At 38.9% G+C, this 16,489-nt stretch overlaps 1 protein-coding gene across 1 annotated transcript in view; it reads left to right on the top strand.

Moving 5' to 3' along the window:
* Grm8 (glutamate metabotropic receptor 8) overlaps positions 1–16,489 on the top strand; it is an 805,433-nt gene that overhangs the window by 472,389 nt on the left and 316,555 nt on the right. The gene's annotated exons all lie outside the window — the stretch shown is intronic.

The raw sequence follows: 16,489 nt of genomic DNA on the forward strand, positions 1-16,489 counted from the left end.
AATAGGACGATGAAGCCGGGTGAGTGGCCCAGGATGTAGTACCAGGACTCAGAAGGGTTAAGCAGGGGATCATAAGTTGGAGGCCAGCCTGGTTCTCCTCCTTGCCTCTCTCCATCACTCCTTTTTTTCATTTGTTCATTGGTATCTACAGTGCTGGGAATTGTTCCTAGGGCCTTGTATATTCCAGCAGGGAGCTCTACCACTGAACTACATTTCCAGGCTGTGGCAATCTGTTTTAACAGTAACAGAAAATGTGAAGTCTATGAAGAAGTTAAGAAGAAGCAAAAGCATAAAAACAGCAATTTTGTAAAATAGTGGAAAGGCACTTGAAAAATCCCTAAAAAAGGGAGGGAAAGCGCTCTTTCCTCGTAGAGTGCCTGAAGAGGCCATAGAAGAACAGTTTCTCATAACTTGAAATGTTTACTGTTTTGATGATAAAAATACCCTCATTGGAATAATAGGAATTACCAGCAAATTATGTTCTGGCATTTCCACCTCCCTCAGCATGCTAGCTGACTTGCCGGAGATCTCTAAAGATGCTGGGATTCCTCTTAGCTTCTGAGAAAAACACGCTGTGTAAACCTTTGTACACTCAGCCCATCCTGTATAAATGCTTCCCATTTCACTTCCGCTCTATTTTCTCTCCCAGTCCTTCATGCCAGTAACATAATTTGGGTAGCAAAAAGAAATCACTGGGAAAAACAGATTTGTTAGAAATAAATATAAAGTGAAGCTAGGCTATGATTCTCACATCAGTCCTAAATTTATCAAGGTTCTATTTATATGTTTTCTCACAAAATGTGTTTTGATATTCCAAGCTTGCGATGAACATTCCAAGACGACAATATTTTCGATTTTTTTTATTGCATTTGCATGCAATGAAAGTTTAGAAATGAAAATATTTTCCATTTGCATTTGCATTTGCATACATGATAATGATGAGAGATCTAAGGCACCTTGCTCCTTCTCCTGAGCTGAACCCGGGATTTTTGTGAGAGCAGATTCTGGGTGGTTAATATAGTCCTTCCTGGGCTAGCATTTACTTTTGTTTTGAAATGTTTCTATATTAACGAGATTATCCCATGAAAAGCCTTGTCAAAATAATGCCCTTTCCGTCTTGTAAGTTAATTCCTTAGTAAAAGGCCACGATTTTGTTACTCGGGTAACACTATGTATGTTTAATGATTACTGATGTTTTATTGATTGTTTAGGAAGTGCTGAAATATAGCCACAGGCTCCTGATTTATAAGAGACTTGAAATGAGCTGTCATGTGAGACTTTACCTCATCTTGGATCTGTTGTTTCAACACTGTCTAATGTGGTTAGTCTCAGGTGATCTGTATCCTCTACTATAGAGAGGTAAATATATCCTTCTCGTCCTTCTGGATGCAAATGAAGTACAAAGTTGCTCTAACTCCAACATTTTGAAACCTTTATTTAACAGTTATCAAAAAGTTGCATGTATATTTAGTTATTTGACTAATATTTTTCCAGTTTCCCTCTAATATATGATTATTTTTCCAGAGTGGAGCATGCCATAGAATATTAAAGTAAAAGAACAGGGAACTAATTGGGAAAACTTTATTTATATTCCCTTCTTCAGCAAGGATCTAGATTCGTTGGTTTCCAAACAATGCCTTTAACTTAAGATGCCCCAGTTCTCTAGATCACATACAATACAAACTTAGATGATTCAGCCCCACTTCTGTTTTAAAATGTTTTTTTTTCTTTTATTGTTGTGATGCAAAATATCCAAAAAATGGTGACTGAAAGACGACTCTCACATTTCCAGTAAGCACAGGTGGAAACCCCTGTGTTTGCTGAGTCCAGCTGAGGACTTGGAAGGAGTACAGTTCGCATCCCTGAAGGGGTCTGACAGAAGCAGAGGCTGATTGGATTAATTGAACGGCAACAACGGAGGTCATCTTGTCTAGTCCCTGTCCTCATGAAGGATGGCCCCGAAGTTCTCCCAGACAGATTGTGACCTGCTTTAATCAGCCATTGGCATTATACCTACACCTGCTCTGTGACCCCTAAAATTGGGAGAGAAAAGTGAAAGAGCAAGTCAGTCATGCAGGGGAACTGTGCACAGTCCACATGGTTTCTGGTTCTCGCCTGGCAATGAGTGCCACACGGATGCCGTGACGTCATCTGTCACGTGCTTGCATCTGGCAGTGAGTGCCACACGGATGCCGTGACGTCATCCTTCACGTGCTTGCATCTTAACTTAGGCTGCTCGATCTCTTGTAATATGTTTAGTTTCCGCTACAAAACGTCGTGCCTTCCATTTCTACAAAACCACGAGTCTTTGTTGTTTCCGTGGATTTAGTCCCCTCTGGATTCAGACAACTTTGCCATCTTCCTGTTCTCATTTCTTCCTGTCATTTCTTTGACATTATTTTTATGAGCAAGCCTATTTAGCAAATACTTTAAGCTTTACTCATCCTCAGTAGAACATACGGGAGGGAAATAGGCAGGGTCATTCAACTCGGTATTGGGTCAATGCCTAGCTCTATCTTTTCATAACCTACTGCACCTGGGGGGAAAGTCACCGAGTTTGAAAAATAAGAATTGAAATAGGTTTGTGAGTTTTGAACTTTTCTGACTATACTCTAGATTACTAAATTACTGTGTGCAGAAGCACGTGCTAAAACCTCCCCTTAACTGCAAGTTTCAGGAACATTCCTTCATGATACCATTTGTAATATGTTTCACATCTTTACTTCAAACTACACTGTTTTGATCCAATATTTTGCTGATGTCAAGAACCATCCGTAGGTCATGCCATAAAGCTTAAAAGAAGTGTGTGTGTGTGTGTGTGTGTGTGTGTGTGTGTGTGTGTTTATACATACCAGTATGTGTGCATGCCATACATACATACATAGCTAAAGAAGATGTCAATGGTCCTCCTTTATGTTTCTCTACTTTACTTCCTTGGGATAAAATTTTCACTAAACCTGGGCCTTGTTCTTTGTTTGTTTGCTTTACTAGGCCAACAGTTAGTAAGCTCCATAACTCCCAGCAGTGGGGCACAGACACATGTGGCCACCCCTAGCTTTTATTGGTTCTCTGGTTTTGAGCTCATGTCTTCATGTTTACACAGCAAGAGCTATTGCCCACAGAGCTCTCTCCCCTCCTTCCTCTATGATGATTTTCAGTGTCATTCAGCATGGACAGTTCTTATTGATTACAGGTATTAGAGTCTCATAGCATATTCTACAATATATTACCCTCTATTGGAACAATTTAAATTGAGATTTAAGTTTAAGATTGAGAGTGTAGAGAACTAGGGCAGCTGAACTACAATGCGGGTAGACAGTTATATTTTCATAAGTGTGGCTTCTGGAAACTTCCTGACCAGAATCAATGACATCAGGTACAAATGGTAATTCAGTGTTAGATGCTCCTAGGCCATCTTCAAATTTTCAGTAACAAAATAAATCATAATAAAATAAATCATAATGAAACTTGACCTGGGACACAAAAATGTTATTAATCAGGGTGGATACAGTTTTATTATGCTAATTGAGCAGACACAGCTTGGGGGAGATGAGAACTAGTGATATTCTCATGATATATCTTAATGGTTCAGAGATACATGTTGATTGCCCAATAGGCAATGGTGTAGCTATCTGTGGAAAGTTACATTTCTAGCCTGGAGAGTGTTACCTGTTTCACTGAAGAGCATCTAGGTCTGTGTAGGCAAAAATACCAGAGAGCTCGACAACACTTTTAGGGTTAGCCTCTGCTCCAGCTTCAGTAGAAATCTGGTGGACCTTGTCTGCAGACATATTTAAAATAGATCCACATATTTTCATCTTTATTATCACCTAGCTCCATGGCATGCGATGCTTCTGTCTTACCTGTATAATCACGTCTTAATGGAGCACTTTTTCCATACATTCTTTTAAATATATTTTAAATATATTGCATTCACAGGTAAAATTTATCTATATTGCAGGGAAGTGTGCTTTTTCTTTCCGTAATAAAAGTTATTTTTTCAATGAAATAAATTATAATAAGACAAAACAAACCCACCCCATTGAAGTTGGACATGGCAAAGCAACATAAGGAAAAGAGTCCCAAGAGAAGTCACAAGAATAAGAGATCTGCTTGTTCAAACATTCAGAGGTTCCATGAAAGTACAGACTAGTGTTGGCCCTATGCTTGCTGCGTCAGTTTCTGTGAGCTCATATGAGCTTTGGTCAGAACAAAAAAGGATTGTTATTCGGGTGTCCTCTAACTCCTTTGGCTCTTAAACTTGTTCTGCAGGTTTCTCTGAGCTCTAAGGGAGGGGTTTGGTAGAGAAATCTCATTTAGAGCCCTGTATTCCAAGGTCTCATTTTCTACCTAATGTTTGACTGTAAGTCTCTGTATTTATCCCTATCTACTGCAGGAGAAAACTTCTCTAGTGTTAGCTAAGGAAGCCACTGATCTATGAATATAGAAGAATATCATTGTGAGTCATTTTATTCTTTTAGAACAGCATTATTTATTTATTTATTTATTTATTTATTTATTTATTTATTTATTTTCTTTTTTTCAGAGCTGGGGACCGAACCCAGGGCCTTGCGCTTGCTAGGCAAGCGCTCTACCACTGAGCTAAATCCCCAACCCCTTTTATTTTTAAAAATAAATAAGCTCCGGGCTATCTAGTCTCTGATTTTTGGTCATTCAGGCAGTGTTGGATATGGGTTCTAGTTGGAGGATTGGACCTAACTCAAATTAGACATTAATTGGCTATTCCCATAAGTTCTGTTCCCCCATTGCCCTAGCATGTCTTGTTGGCAGGGCATCATCTTGTAGGTCAAAGGTTTTGTGGCTGGGTTGGTATTTATGTTTCTCTTTTGGTATCCTGAAGAGCACTGGTACCAAAGGCACTAGAATTCAGGGATGAAGGTTCTATGTAGGAACCAGCTTGCCCTCTCTAGGTTCAATTATTTGTGCACAAATAATGAGAGAGATGTAGTCGCTACTGGCCATCTCTTGTCATCAAACGAAGTTTCCAGTATGGTGACTGGGTTTCATCCAATTGAATTGTTGGCCAAATGGGTCTCATGAAAATTCCAAATTATCCAGGTTGTTGCCAAGACAATAGGAAGTGTGGTTTAGAACATTGTCTTTAATCTTTAAATTCTTGTGTAACCTTCCATCATTGAATGAATTTATATTTTTGCAGTAGTTCTTTTCTTGGCTGACAATGTGATACTCACAACAAGGTCAGAATCCCAACTCTGTTTTCAGTGCAGAACTTTCTCCATGTTCTCCTGACCCTGGGCTTTTTTTTTTTTTAAATGTAACTCTAGTCATTCTATCATTCTCTTCTTTTCCAGTGTTATAAGGGAGAAGGTTAATTTAATCTAGGTAGTCAACTAGTACTCCTATCTGGTCCAACTTCCTCTTAGACCTCACCAAACATAGCCTTGCTTTCTCTATTCAGCCTCATAAACTCTATTCAATCCCTCAAATTCTTCTGCACTCCCACTCCTGGGGCTTTGCCACTGTGAATACCTCCCCCGACCCCCTTGGTCTCATCTGTCCCCATCCCACTAAGTAACTTTCATGAGTTGCTCAGATCTAAGTCTTTGTGTTTTCCTATGGCATCAGGGACTAGTAAGGTTTTTTAATTAATATCACATCCCACAACTTAACCAATCTCAGAACAGAATAAAGATATTAAAATGATAATATCTTATAAGTTATGATAGCTTATACATATATTCTCAGGACTTGAGAGAAAGAGGAAGATCTCAAGTTTTAGACTAGTCTGGATTACAAGTAAGATATAGTGAAGGGAGGGAGGAAGGAAGGAAGGGAGAGACAGAGACAGAGACAGAGACAGAGACAGAGAGAGGAGGAGACATATGCACACACACACACTCACACACACACACACACAGACACACACAGAATCACAAAAATGGGTAATAACATTCTTTAATATAGTGGCTAACATATTTTCAGCATATTCTTCATACTATTTAATTAATACATCGGCATAATACCCCCATTTTACAGATAGGAAAACTGAGACAAAGGAAAATAACTAAGGAACACAAAACTATGTAATGAGGAAGTGGTAGTCCCAAGATTTGAATCATGGATGATGAGATGCAATGCGAATGTCAGGTCTTGCTTGTTGAGCAAATGGATGAGTGTCTATCCCGAGTCTGACTTCTTTTGTGATTTATTACATTTATGTGATTTGAACAGTGTTGGGCATTATAGATGCTTAAACATTTGATGGCCTCATATATCAAGTCATGATGTGATATCAGATAGCTTACACTATTGTACTGAATTGTCACAAACAGCATGTAACATAAGTAGTAAAATGCAATTTTATAAATAAGGGATAAGAGCCTCTGAGGAAGTGTCCATCTTGATCTATCTGCTCCAAGAACCCCATCTTTCTTGCATTTTTCATGTGTGGAAGAGATGGGACTTAAATCTAAGGCCTTCTAGGATGTATATATCTTAAATGGGAGGGAAAATGGTGTTGAGCAATAAAACTGAACTGAAATGAATGAATTACTCCAAGAACATCGAAGTAAAATCACTTGTAAAGCTCTTATTTCATAAGATGAAAAAAATATATCACAAGAAGTCAACCTAAAATCAAATATATGCATGACATAGATTTACTAAATATTCTAAACAAATATTTTAGTAAAGAGAAAATCCCATGTTTGCAGATGAGAAATTAATGTGATTGCTATGTCAAATCTTCTGTAATTAACAAGTAGAAATTGATGGAATCCTAATAAAAGCTTCACTTTTTTAATGCAGTATAGGGCTAGTAAAGATAGTGTGATATGGCCAGTGAGTTAATATTCAAACTCCATGAAATCACAGTAACTATTAAAGATGGATTATTGGCGTAAAAAGAAACAAATGGCTTCAGGCAGAAACTTTGGTTATATCTATCTGTCTCTCTGTCACCTATCTATCTATCTATCTATCTATCTATCTATCTATCTATCTATCTATGATTTTGATAGATATTAAATGTAACTCCATATAAAGTGATAGAAAAAAGAATACACACGCGACCAATACCATTGGCTCCCTATTGGTAATCCAAATTGGGTGTCCCTCCTCCCCCCACAAATGGCATTGTCCTGGACGTCACATTGAGAGCCAAGAATTACATGCAAAAAAAAATTTCAAATCTGCTCAATGATGGAAGGTTATACAAGAATCTTAATTAAAGATTAAAGACAGTATTAAAGCCATACTTTCCTGCAATAAAGGGAAATTCCCCCTGTAAGTGAAGTGAATGCAGCATATTAAAAAGAATACATCACTTTAATGTTTTTAAAGAAAGAGGCAAAGAAATGCAGTAAGGCAGCAGACCACTCTATACAAATGGTGGCAGGAGAGCAGGCTGAGGGATGCTCTTTACTCTCCTCTTCAGCTACTATGTTCTGAATATCTACCCATACAACACGATACTTTTTTGCAATTGAGAGAGAGAGAGAGAGAGAGAGAGAGAGAGAGAGAGAGAGAGAGAGAGAGGGAGGGTACAAAGCCAAGTCATAGGGTCTGAAGACTATAAGATGCTGGGTCAAAGTGGCATCAGGTTTTACTTTTAAAAATTTATTTATTTTTATTCTTTAATCCTTTATTACAGTCCAGACTTATCCCCCTCCCGGTCTGCCCCTGACCTCCACATCCCATAGCTCCTCCCCCTCCTCCCATCTCCAAGAGGATGTCCCCACTCCACCAATCTGCTGAAATGGGAATTCTGAAGGAAAATTTGGATTTTGACCATAGAGAAAGTATCTTTAATATGCTTTGAAGAGGGAAAACTTCACTATTCATCAACACTCTCATACGAACTTTCAAACCAAAATTTGTCTCCTACATGCATGATCTAAGATAGATAATTATGTAGAAAAATGCAAATGACTGGAATTAATCAAGCAGCCTTTTCTTTGTTTGGGGACTTGGGGAATCTAGGTATAAAATAAGTTAGTCTTCTCAAAGTCTTTTCTTTTAAGCTGGGTGTTTTGCCTGAAGATACACTCTTAATCTTATTTGCCACTTACCTGAGGTTTTGCAGTGCCTTAGACACCCTGGGGCATTGCTGGAAATTTCAACACCTGAAGGGGACACCTGGCACCTGCCTGAAGCACTTTCCATTTCCTGCCAGACACAAAGGAAAGAGTTATTGTAGACTAGAGAGCTCTTCAGTGGCTGATTTACAAGTGTCTCCTGGTGTGTCTGTCTGCAGGAGCTAGGGAGCCCTCAGCTCCAGCTACTTACTGTTAAATTACAGAAGGCAGAGGACAGATGATTCTCAGCAAAGGACCGCCATCTTCTTATTTCCTCTGCCCCTTGTAAATGGCTAAGGCAGAGGTTCAAATTACTTCATTAGTCCAATACATCTGTTTACAGGTTCCCGACAAGCCTGCTGCAGAATCCAGGAAACGGAATCTTCGGTGGAAATTCTTTTATGGTTTGATATTATCTCCCATGGAGACATAACAGATATACATACTCACTAGGCTACTGTGGTCCAGCTTTATGAATAGTCTTTATTTTTGTATAGTCTGGTTGGTTTTGAGTTTTCTCACAAACATTTACTTTTTTTTCCCTGCCATTTTTCCGGTTTTATGTCAAGTGCGTAGTTGAAATTTGCAGGCAATATTGTTATGGTTCTGGAAAAATGCTTAAAATATTGCAGAGATGTATAGCACCTATGTAGTTTATTTTGAAATACATTTTGGTCTTTTTCAGATTTGATGTTATTCATCAGTATTTCTTTAAAACTCATATTCTTGAAATCTTGTTCTTGTGCTTCCATTAAAGAAAAAGCCCAGCCCATCTCTAATTACAGCTCAGGAATGTCAGTCACAGGCCTAGCGGTGGTGCGCTAAACACTAAATCAGAAAAGGAAAAGCCAAATCCTGGACCGGCATTAGTTAGTATTTAAATCAAGCATTTACAATGTTCTGTGATCTCCTCTAAGCTGGTAAATCCAGGAAAAACGGCCACTAACTTCCAGCTAACGAGGTGTTGAGACGTTTGTAGGCACCTGGGCCAGAGTGAAGGCTTACTCAGTGAAAAGCTGAGGAGCAGCTGTAGTTTGGAGGCCACAGTAAACGCGAAAACCTTCTCTTAGACCAAACGGAGTGGGCAGTAGCAACAGACAAGACTGAGAGAAGGGGCAACCCTAGCACAGAGGTCATAGTTGAAGAACAGCTTTGCCAGCCTAAGGTCCAGGCTTAGCGAGTTTCCAGAATGTGTTCAAGGCCATTCTTCATGGGGACTGCCTCTTGGTGCATCTCCCATAGCTGACTGCTATCTTTTGTCAGCTTGTTTTTCTGCCGAAGCGTAGGGATCCAGTTTTCATCCCTCTGCGGTGTGTGGTCTCATACTCCTTATGTGTATCTTAGTGCTTGGCAGACATTCCTTTGTCTCTGTCCAGTGTTCCCTCTACTGAATCTCAGAACTCGGTGCACACCCAGTACAACATGACCTACTCTCCTCATTGTGGTAGCCACAGTAAGGGCTGTGCGTTTTCAGTTCTCTCCCCCATGCATTTATTCATGGCAGGCTCTTGCTTCCCCCTCATCATTCTCTCAGCAGCAACTTTGAGGAAATGGTTTAATTATTTAAAACACTTGCTGCATACTTAAGAAGACACCAGGGAGGAATGTTAGAAAAGAACTTTTTTAAACATAGAAATTTAGAGTCTGAGATGATCACCAGCCCAGTGAAGACAGTAATAATAATAAAAATAAAATGCAAACCTCTAGGTGTTTGGTTTTCTTTGAGTAAAACAACTGATAGGCTTTCTTTCTCCTGTCCGATTGCATTTACCTTTTTTGCCTTGGTGGGAACACTGTTTATTCTGTAATAGATTGAAGCATTGCATGTCTAATTTCAGGAAAATGAACACAACCCTCTGAAATTCCAATTTTACTAAGCTGAACTCTATCCTGAAAAGTGCAAGATGCATAGAAAGCAAAACTGTGCACCAACAAATGTCTACCCCAAGCCAAATTCCTGCCCAGTGTGTCACAGGAACTCAAGTTTAACATACACCAGCATTTTGTAAATTTGAGCTGATTTTTTCTTTTCTGTTACAAAGAAGCAATAAACAGGGAGACTCTGTTGGAGAAGAACTAACTTTTCCTTTACAAGAGGATGTCAGTCGTGTTTTACAGTGTTTTCTTTTAAATTCTTTTTGTTTGTTTGCCTGATTGATTTCTAAAAACAGAAAAAAGAAAAGGCATGAGCTTGCGTGGACGGGGAGGAAGGCAGTATCTGAGAGGAGGTGGGGGGAGAAACCAAGATGAAAATATATACATTTTCAATAAGATAAATATGTTTCTAATAAAATAGAAATAATTTTTACTGAAAATTATTTTCAATAAAAGTGATTTTTTTTTAACAGAAGATGATAAAGCAAAGAGTGTGAGATACCTGGTCTTGGGTTTGGGTATTATTATTTGGACCCACAGACATTCAGTATTCTCCAGGAATACAAATGTGGACTCAGAAGTCTGAGATTTCATTACTGAAAGCATCAATCTTGCTGGATAGTTTGTGAGGCTGACATCATCTCCCATCGTGTGAGAGAGCTTTGTTGCTCTATGTGGTTAATTTTAAGCCAGACACTGAAACACATTACAACTTTACAGTGACATTTCAAATGGATGGCTGACAGCCTTTGACAATATTTAGTGCTTTAAAGTAATACATTAACGCTAACTTTAGAAACTATAGCATAATGAAATTTTATAGCCAATTAAGCTTGTGAGTCACTGTCAGATTTCTAAACTCTACATGCACAAGAGCATCAGCTAGGAAGGGAAGAACAGACACAAGTGACTATAAAATCTTAAACGTTGCCATGAGAGTCACACGTTAACCGAAAAAATGCAGCATCCAAACAGCCAGACAAGAAATAAGCTATTTATTTTTCCAGATTTTGAGATGTGTTTCAGTTCGTTTAGTACCATGTTATTCTGCTGACTACAAGAGAATGCTTTATTGTGCCTACCTATTCACAGGAGGCTACCTGTGAGTGGGCAGCCTTCTCGACTTTTGTTTTAAGAGGTGGAGAAGGACCAGAAGAAGTGTCCAACTGTAATTCTGGGACTGAATTACGTATCTGAACTACGTAAGAGACACTATTTTGAGCTCACCACCTCTCAAAAAAGTTAACAAGACAAACAATGTAAGCTTGGATGTTATCACTTTGTACTCACACTAACTAAGTCTGACTTCTGGCTAAGGACATAAACAGTGAAAGGAATAGTGAAAATCCAAGCAAGTATATTTAATAAGATTCTCGGACACATATGAATGCAGAGGGATTCATTACACATGGGCCATATTTCGCTGGATCACATCGAAAGAATGAACAACGGACAGCAAGTCTACTTTGCCTCTCAGTGCCTCTATATCCGTTTGTCAAGACCGTGCATATAAATGTGGCCCAGTTATTTTGCAGAGAATGGGGATTACTCTATAGACTAACAGAGCTTTCAGTGGCTTTAAAACAAAATTGCAAAACATTGTTTACAGAAAGTATGGGGATATTTTAAAACTGGATTTATTCTGTTTTGTGAATGTGCATACATTTGTGTGTGTGCGTGGCTTTCATGCACAGCAATGGGTCAGGTCCAGAGGAAACTCCACCATCCCAAAGTCTGGCAGTTAGGCAAAGCCAACATTCTGTAAGAACTTGTGAAGGAGTTATTTCCCTTACCTCTGGCACAAGGGACGAAAGACTATCTGTAGTGCCTATTAGCACCTGCCCCAGCTTCTCATTCCCTGTTACTTTGGCTGTATGCTCTGTTGGCTCTCTTTCTTGCCCCTCTTGGTCCTCTCTCTATTCCCCTTCCTTCTTTCTCCCTACTCTGCTCCTGCTTCTCTCGTAACCAGGCCCAACCTGCTCACCACGGTCAGTCTACTACTTTCTCTCTCTGCCTTGAACTCTTCCAATTGCCTTGCCTATTTTTTCCTCATATCTACAATAAACACCTTCCAGGTAATCATACTTTAAAGCTGGAATGCTGCTAGTTTATATATTATGAATATATATATATATTATATATATATATATATATATATATATTCTTATGCATACGTGGAGACCAAGGGTGACTTCAGATCTCCTACACTTTCTACCATAGTTTCTTGAGACAGATTCTGTCATTGAGTGTGGAGTCCACTGGTTCATGTAAGCTGGCTGCCTAGCAAACTCTAGAATTTTTTTTCTTCTAACTCTGCTTCCACAGCACTGGGATTACCGTTATGTGTCACAGGTGGCTGCTGGGAATCCAACTTTAGTTCCTTGGCTTGCGCAGAAGGCCGTTTAACAACCACTGCATCTCCTCAGACCTGCTTATTCCACGAGAGACTGTGTATCTCATTCTGTCCTTGAACTTGTAACCCTCATGCTTTAGCCTTCTACATATTGGGATTATAGGTATGCACTACAAATGCTAACCAATGAAAAAGGAAACACACTCATGTAAGTACAACTTTGAAATATAATTCTTTGGTGATGGGAAATTTCAAAATGCCGGCATTTCTCATGGCCAGTAATGCATTAAAGTCGTTTGGCTTAAGCGCTTTCTGCCTGTTGTAAGGTTTGTAGCCACCGTCAGCCTGTAGTAATGGACAAAGAAATCCTCCCATTACTCCTTTCCCTTAAAGTCAACAAAAGAAAAAGAAAACAAGAACATTGAAACATTGGAAAGGGGGAATAAGGAGGAGGGAGGAAGAAGGGGATGATGTTCTGTAGAGAAATGTGCTGAAGGGGTTGGGGATTTAGCTCAGTGGTAGAGCGCTTGCCTAGCAAGCACAAGGCCCTGAATTCAGTCCCCAGCTCCGAAAAAAAAAAAAAAAAAGAAAGAAAAAGAAAAAGAAAAAAAAAAAAAAAGAAATGTGCTGAGCCCAGTACACACAGCTTCGTCTGGAGGAAGACACATTCCTATTGACAACACTCCCTTGGCTCTCTGCGTGTCTGGGCCTTTGACCTTTCCCCTCATGCCCACCACCTCTGTTTCTGTTTCCCCTCTTCCTCTTGTACTTTCTGTTTCTACCTTGTAAAGAGAAAAATATTTACTTCCTCACATTTTCTTAAGAATGGATCATTCATGTCTTTCTGGCTTCTGCTTGAAACCAGTTCTAGGCCTCCCTCTATGTCTAGAGACACGAGAGAAGGTCTAAAATTTATAGAACGGAGAGTCATATACAATTATCTATCTTTATCTACACATTTTACAAATGAAGATGGAGCCAATCATAAACCAACGGCATTTTAAATTCATCTATAGAAAACATGTGTGACATATTTCTGTCAGCTTTATTTCCGAAACAATGAAGTGTAATGTCTTGTCTGTGCAGGTTTTGGCTTTTGTTGGGTATTAGATTTTTTTTTTTCAAGAATGTAAGTTACAGGTGAATACTACCATATTTCCTTAGAGAGACTTCTTGGCTATCTGTGACTATTAATATCCACTGGAGATCTGGAACGGTACTCTGCACAGTACTGAGTGGTGAGGGCACAGCCCTCAATGCTTTATCTGATGAGCAAAGGGGTGTGGGGAGGAGTTGATTAGATACTCTTCTGGCTGCACTCTCATGAAATGATTCTCTATATACTGCAAACCCATAAAAAACTCTGGATCAATTTCTATTTCTAATTCAGTTAGGGAGTAGTGGCTCCCAAGAGACAAGTCCCTAGACCAGCCTGGCAATGTCACAGTTTCCTGGGGTAGCTTTTGAAATAACAGATTCTTCTTCTTTTCTTTTTATTATGATTTTTCTTTTTTTCTTTTATTGGATTTTTTTAAATTTTATTTTTCTCATATATTTTATGTATTTACATTTCAAATGTTATCCCCTTTCCCCCTTCTGCCATATCCCCTCCTCCTGCTTCTAAGAGGATGCCCCCACTCCCACCCATCCACTCCAACCTCAACGCCCTGACATTGCCCTACACTGGGGAAACGAGCCCTCACAGGACCAAGGGCTTTTCCTCCTATTGATGCTGGACAATGCCATCCTCTGCTATGTATGTGGCTGGAGTCATGGTTCTCTCCATGAGTTCTCATTGGTTGGTTGTTTAGTTCCTGGGAGCTCTGGGGGCTCTGGTTGGTTGATATTGTTCTTCCTGTGGTGCTGCAAACCCCTTCCTGTCTTCATCTCCTCAGATTTGAGTCCAGCAAAACAAGGGTGTCCCTGAGAGTCTGGACCTATAAAGCTGAATGAGCTTGGGAGCAACCACTTCATGCCTATTGAACCTCATGTTGGTTTTTCAAGTTCAGTGAATCCAAATCACCATCCATAAGTCGGTCAATCGTAGGCAGATTTCTTTCTTTTCCAGTTTTCTGTCACTGGTTTTCCTGCCCTTTATTTCCTCAGGGAACACTATGTGTTTTCCAATACCTCTCAAGTCTTGATCTTCAATTCAGAGCTTTCCAGAGTAGCCGGTAACCAGATAAGAGGCTAAGACGAAGGAGCCAATATTTTAGCTGCCTTTCCTTAATATTTATTTATGAATTATAGACTTTGTGGTTAAAACTCTGGGAGGTAAATTTGAGGCAGACCTGAAAGACTTACATCATAGGAAACATGACAAAAAGTATGGGCTTAGTAGTATTGCTCTGGCATTCAAGTCGTAAAGAGACACGGAGAAGTGGAGGGGCGATTCTGCATGAATGTGACTTCGATCAAGCTGTTGAGGGGCCACTGTAGCCTTGGGGGTACCCTTTATGAGAGCTAGTCGTGTTTCCATCTTTATGCTCCTAAACCCGGAATATCCTCAGAAGGAGGATTTAGGAAAGTACTTCTTTTAGATCCAACACAAGAACGTGATCTTAGACCGAGTCTGACTTGGGATCATGCATTAGCAAATGCAAAGTGTTAAGTGTGGCAACCAAATGACAAAAATGAAAGCAGTACAATTCTTAATTTCCAAGACATTTTTCCCAAATGATTTTAACTGATTACTAATTTGGTGGAGTAGTTTGGATTATGTAGCCTATGTTTTCGATTCTATTATCTCTAGGTGCAAGTGTCTACAGTATTGAGTATGTGTAGATTCTGAGGTTGGAAGAAAAGCATTCTTACTTACTTTTGGAGCATGGGCACTTAAAAAATGAAAAAAAGTCCATGTATGAAATGGACGTGCAGAAGTTATCATTGTGACATATTTTGGTGTCCAGACCACTAGCCAATAGACTCTAAAGGAACAGAGTGCTAGAGATGACTGAAAATGGAGGGAAAATGGCTAGTAACCAAGTGAAAAAGAAATTGAATAAAGAATGTTAACTGACTTTATTAAAGGACAAAGATTCTAATAGTAACGTTTTAAAATAGTCCATTAAATTAGAAAGACGTGTGTGTGTGTGTATGTGTGTGTGTTGTGTGTGTGTGTGTGTGTGTGTGTGTGTGTATGTGTGTGTCAGTGTTAGGAAAGTAAGTAAATATTTATTGTATTTAAAGATTGTTTATTACCCATTACTGGGATCCATTGACAAATATGAAATATATTGTTTTTATTTCTGATGAATAAAGTTTGGAGAGATTGGGGTGATCGGTGATGTTGAGCAACTTGTAAGTCTTTCATGTTTTTTGTTTGTTTGTTTGTTTTTTCCTTTTCTTCATACCCTAAGCTCTGGACATTTAGAATTTTTTCCTCCCAGAAGAAAATGAGAACCCTGAGTTTTCAGTCTGAGACTTAGGGAAAATTTTCACATCTGTTCTATGAGCTCTGTGACTGTCATTTCAAAAGTCTCCGTTTTCTTTCTTTCAAAATTAGACAGTTGGTTTGCTGCTCATGTCTAACTTATTTTTACCTTCAAACTCCATGCTTCTCTTGCACTTTAAATGATAAACATCAACCTACATACTGCCATGTTATCGCCCCTAACTATGCCTAAGCGTGAGTATAGTTGTTCCCACCAGCATTCATTTTGAGAGACCTACGTCTTTTTAATAGAAAGTTAATAGAGAAAATCGAGTTCAAAGAGAAAATAAATTGAATGATTCTTTTCAAGATATCCAGAGTCACTTAAGTGAACTTTGTCATATTTAATACTTACAAAATTTCTTCTAAATACAGCACATTCAAAACAAGAATTAATATAACATTGGAAGAAACCCAGCACTAGCCTACTAATACAGTGTGTTTCTGGAAACCAAAGTAGATGAAAGGAATTACATTTTACACATTTTAAAAAGATCATAGCATGACCAAAATATTACATAATTACCAAAAAGTAGACTAAGATGTGATTTGAGAAGTAGAGAACAGAAATAATGGTCATATATTATTTTTCTTATTATTTTTTATATTTCATGCTGCTAGTTAATAATTTTTGCTCTTTCCATATTCAAGTATAAAAAGCACGCTTTGTAAGGACAGGACTACCATCTTGAAAAAAGTGCTTGTGTCTTCCTAAGTGTGAAAAATAGAAATCACCAGGTTGATCTGTTCGAAATCCAACATTGTCCATTG

This window comes from Rattus rattus, chromosome 6 (assembly GCF_011064425.1).
Source record: "Rattus rattus isolate New Zealand chromosome 6, Rrattus_CSIRO_v1, whole genome shotgun sequence".
Classification (NCBI taxonomy): Eukaryota; Metazoa; Chordata; class Mammalia; order Rodentia; family Muridae; genus Rattus; species Rattus rattus.